This window comes from Chelon labrosus, assembly GCF_963514085.1.
Source record: "Chelon labrosus genome assembly, chromosome: 9".
NCBI lineage: Eukaryota > Metazoa > Chordata > Actinopteri > Mugiliformes > Mugilidae > Chelon > Chelon labrosus.
Window position 1 is genome coordinate 24,598,848 of NC_140359.1, and position 5,629 is coordinate 24,604,476.

Below are 5,629 nucleotides of genomic sequence, written 5' to 3' on the forward strand. Positions count from 1 at the left end.
AAAAAGTTTACATTTAATGAACCATCCTTTTTACGAACAACCTGAAAAATAAGTTAAATAAATAAATTTCGGCACATTGCTGCCCCCTGCTGTTTAGTTCTGTGTCTCAACGTTGGGTTACGTCCGCGACTCTTACTTAAACAACGGACAAATTAGGAATAGGTGGCAGTTTTATAGAAAAAAACTGCAGTTTTCAGTGTAATTTTCACACTTCCCACCAGATTGGACCCTCTGGTGGGCCAGTTTTGGCCCGCGGGCCGTATGTTTGACATCCCTGGGCTAGACGGCTAGAAACATGAGTGCACCAGCCACGTTCTTAATCGTGCATACTTTTTATGAGTTAGGAAATTATATTCACAAATGTCGTAAATTGAGGAACTGGCTATAGACACCAAAAAACTGTTTTTAAGTTGTGAACATGTTTATTTGAGTTGTTAAGTTGGACATTTAACATGGAGGTCTATGAGGATCGACTCACTTTTGGAACCAGCCTAAAGTTTTTGGCAGGACTGCGTTGGCCTCATTTTTTAGCCCTGCATGTTGCTTCTTGGTTGCTCCACTGAGTTCTGTCTAGGAATTGCATTTTCAATTTTAGCTGACGTAGTGTGGACCATGATGAAGAATAATAGTTTGTCTGAGCTTATAGCACAGCAACAATAGTGCAGACCTGTTTTCGGTTTCCTTAAAGATGTGCGCCAAGTATCATATGTGCATGTAGGGACATTTTTCCTACAACCTGGCAGTCGTAGGACGTACAGTACCTTATTACTTTCTGCAAACTAGAAATATTTCCCAGAATCACCTAAAAATAGCATCTGCTCCGAGAACAAATGTAAAAGCTTTCATGGTATTGGAGCTGATTTGAGAGCCGAGTAATTACACCAAGCTGTGTGGGATGATACCTTTTAAAGATCCTTGTTTTGCCTCGCGAAGCTGCGGCATCGGTGATGGCACCCTTGTGTCACATAACTGGTAATTTATTGGATTCTTGGTTATCGCCTTAATGCTGCTCCACTCAAGCCTCATTATTTAGCCGCGCTCTTGGCAGCAGTTGCCAAGCGTTGGGCTCTTACCTGAATGAATACACCCTTGAGTGTTCTCAGTGTCTCCCTTGTCCGGGCGAGATTGAGCTACGTAAACACCGCAGGGCAGAAAACGAAGTTGTCGCCCTCCAAAACTGAACTGCCTGACCTAGCGGCTTATCCTTTTCACACACGGAGCGCTAAAACACATGGCGTGGTAACATTCGTTTTACAACGGGCCCCTGTCCGCAGGGCGACATAAAAATGAACTTCCTGCAGGCTCAGGGACAGCGGAGTCACTAATTGAATGAATAATTGAGGTCTGTGGTTGTTGCAAGAATTGGCCGGGTGATTTGAGACAGAGGAGTGACAAGAAAACGGTAACTTAAGACTGAAAGTAGGTCATGTAATGCACGTCAAGGGAAGACTAAACATATACTGAGTTACACGTTTATGAGATACACCTGTACAGTGTGCTGCTATCCAATACTGTCTCTCTAAAAGCTCTGAGTTGAAACCATATTAGATGGACTTGGTTCCAAACCTCAACAGTGGTTGTGAGATTATGAAGCCAAGAGGCCAAAATGAGTTTGGTCCCGAGAGATAGGTTAAAGAATTCAGAGGAGAGCTGCTGTAGTGGACTTCCCTCAAACAGAGACAGACAACCATCTACACCTACGGCCAATTTTAGAATCACCAATGAACCTAACCAGCATGTCTTTGGACGGTGGGAGGAAGCTGGAGTACCTGGAGAGAACCCACACAGACACAGGGAGAACATGCAAACTACATACACACAGGAAGGCCCCAGTTGGCCCATGGATTCATACCCGGGACCTTCTCACTGTGAGGCATCAGTGCTAACCACCTCGCCACTGTGCCGCCTCTACTTAATTTTCATGCTTTACTTATATTACTTAATTTACTTTACTTAACCCTTCATAGGGCACTCATTGAAATTACTGTAGGGCATAAGGGCTTCAAGATCAAAGAAGTTACCATATTGTCAAGGAGGTTGCGGGATAATTGGGGTTAGGACCCAAATGCAGGACGGAAAGGGCTGAGGCAGGAGTTGGCGACAAAAATATATTTGATAAATCAAAGCTTAAAGGCGCTGCAGACATGGCAGGAAAATCCAAACTTGAGGAAACAAAAACTTCAGTGAAACATAAGTAAGTTATATGTGACGAGACAAAAACTATAACGAGACACGAACGATGAATAACGAGAATCGTGACATGAAAACGAGACACGGGACAAGTACGACCTAACAAACAACAGAGGGGAAGGCAGGGTTTAATATACACACAGGACGGGGGGGTGACAAGAAACAGGTGAAACATATCAAGATGGGGAAGACAGTCACAAAGGCGGGGAGATACAGGAAGGGACACAAGACAGGAAACCAAGAACTTAACAAAATACAAGAAACAGAAACCCAGAAAAACTAATCACAAACAATGACACATATACGGTTCATTGTCCTTAAGTGGTAAACAAATGTAAACATGTATTTAGTCCATTAGAACATAAATGCTGATTCAGACACTTGTCAACATGCACATTATCACACTAGACAACATTAGGCCACTTCTTCTTCCTGGTATCTAATAATAAATCAGTTGCGCTCAGCGTTCATGCAGAGGTGGACCTTGCAGACCACATTTGACCTGAGGATGTTTCCTTGATCTTCTGTGATTGGCTGGATGGAAACCACACGCTTCTAAACCTCACTGAGAGGCACAGGGACGCTATTTAAAATGTGTGCAGGAGTTACCAAATATGGTTCCTTGCCCCATAAAGTGTTAATCTACATACTTTACATTCTTTACTTAAACTCATGTGGAAAACAGCAATAAGTCCAGTGTCATGTGTCACACAAAGATGAGGAGTTGTATAGACCGATGGCTTGAGGCAGGAAAGATATCCTGTACGTTTTGGAGATGTCTGTCAAGTATACGGTGGAGAGGGTGGTCAGGGTTATGCGTGATCAATAACAGTCTGTTCAGTCTCTTCCTCTCCATCATTGCTTCAAAAGTCTCCAGTCTGCAGCCGACGACAGAGCCAGGCTTCCTGATCGGTTTATTTAGTCTGTTGGCGTCACCGGCTGCAGACCACGACAGAGCAGAAAAGAGCTGGTGTGGTTAGCTCATGTCAGCATGTGGGGGTCCAGTACGCCTGCTAATTTAAAGGCCAAGTACTAGCAGCGTTTAAAAATGACACAACATTAAATGGAGGTTTTTATCATTTCCTCTTCATCAGCGTAAAAGTTTCACTTTCATAAAGTCGTTATTAAAAAAATTGTTATTAAATTGCTCCTGGAACATTAACCAGCAAGCTGTTTGGAAGCGATCTGCACAGTACAAGCTCTGATAACTGATCATTTTCTGCATAGCTGGGCTTAAACCGTTTTTGAAATTGAATATGGGGTTGAAAATAGACCCAGACATAACTGATTTGCTTCAATTTAGTCTTATGTTAATACCATCTGCATGTGTTTCACATCATCGAGAAGTATAGTAATATTAACAGCAGCGTGTTTTTAAAGTACCAAAAGTAAAAGTACTTGTTCTTGCAGGTTATTACTATTATTACTGATGCAACAATGTGTAGCATGCTGCTGCCGTAGTCGCTCCATCAATGAGGTCAGGCCTCATCAACGAGGCACAAGTTTAATCTGAGAGAGGAAAGAAATACAAAAAAAGCAATAGTGCATAAAAACTTTATTTATTTAAAAAACAAACAGAACATTTTTGGGACGATCTGAAGCCAAAACCTTTGGAGAACCATTATCTTAAACTTAATCTTTAACAGTGTGTTGTCTTTCATGAGCTTTTCAGATCGTATATGTTGTGCATTAAAAACTAAGTGTTACTTCTTTGATTGTTAATGAGAACTGACACGTTTGTTGTGACTTGTTTGTTTATCTGAATGGATGAATGAATGGTGGAAGTACGGTAAAGTAGATCTGGAATTTCAAAAAAATAAAATAAAAGAGACGCTGTATGTTGTTGAAAATGAAAAGGATGGAAGTGAACGGTGGGAAAATGATTTTATTAGTCCATTTAAACTCAAGTTGCTGCAGACAACATCTGTACGGCTTAGATTTAGACTTAGATAAACTTTATTGATCCATAAGTTTGCTTGGTCACAGTAGCTTAGTTGTATATAAAAAACACTCTTAAGATCCACAAGTAAAAGAAAAGATTAAATAAAATAAAATGGAAATAAGAAAAATAAAATAAAAATAATATAAGCAAAAATGTACAAATTAGCATATGAACAAATGTACAGTAAGGTGCAATAGTGGCCATTAACATGAATAACATGGAGTTATCTGTTACATAAAGGTGAGTTGTTGAACAGCTGGATAGAGTTTGGTATGAATGACGTCCTGTAGCGTTCACTGTGGGAGTGGATCTGGATCAATCTGTTGGACAATGAGCTCCTCTATCCCTCTATAGTCTGGTGTAGTGGGTGTGACGGATTGTCCATGATGGAGAGCAGTCCGTCTAGTGTTCTCCTGTCCCTCACTGAGACAAACGTCTCCAACTCACTTCCAACAAAGACTAGAAACGGGTGTTAACTGCTACCCCGGGTCAACATTTCTGCACACAATTCACTGAAGCTGATCACACTTTGTTGAAACGTGGTTGTTCATTACTTAAAAAAAAAAGGTGTGTAAGTCTGATGTTGAACTACAAAATATTAAGTTTTGCGTCTCCAGACTTTGTGCTAAGCTATGCTAAGCTAAGCTAAGCTAGCAAGCCGTATATTGAAGACAGTTACGACAGCAGCATGAGTGCTCTTGTTTCCTAGACCGTACATCTTGCGTTTGCTCTCCAGGCCACTTCTAGTTCCAGTTTTGACCTCCCTAACTTAAATAAGCAGTAACAGCTGTTTATAACAATCACCATTACTGGGTGTCATGTCTACAAGTTGTTACAGTGTAGACTTGAACTCATTAGTCCGGTTTGGATCCAGATCTGTCTCTCTTGAAAGGCCGAGCAGAGGACGCAGTCTCCATAAAATCACTCTTCTACCTCTTCAGCGATGTAATAAAAACTGACCAGAAGTCTCTCAGCGTACGTGCGTGAAATTGCAATGCGAGTCTGTGCACATCATCATCATCACCATCATCGTCTCTCCCTTCCTCATTCTCCCTTTTTTTTTTTTTTTTTTATCTATATATATTGTCATGCAGCCTTTTGAAGTCGACTATTGGGAATAGAAATCAGCAGAGATACTGCAGGGGAGGAAAATGAGCGGATGTTGTGCAGAGTTACTCGGCTGTCAGCTTATTTTCTCGTTCAGCGTCCTCTGCTGCAGGAACATCACTACTTTTATATCACTGCCTTTATGGTCCTGTCCTCATGACCAATTTATATTTCTTATTTTGCACTTACAGTGTTTATTATTTGTTAGAGCTGTAGCTAAGGCAGTGTAGTTGTCTGTCTCTCTGTGTTAGCCCTGCGATGGACTGGAGACCTGTCCTGGGTGTACCCCGCCTCTCACCCAATGACAGCTGGGTTAGGCTCCAGTCCCGCGCCCCCTCACAACCCTCCAGAAGATTGAGCGGTTACAGAAAATGAATGAATGAATGTAAC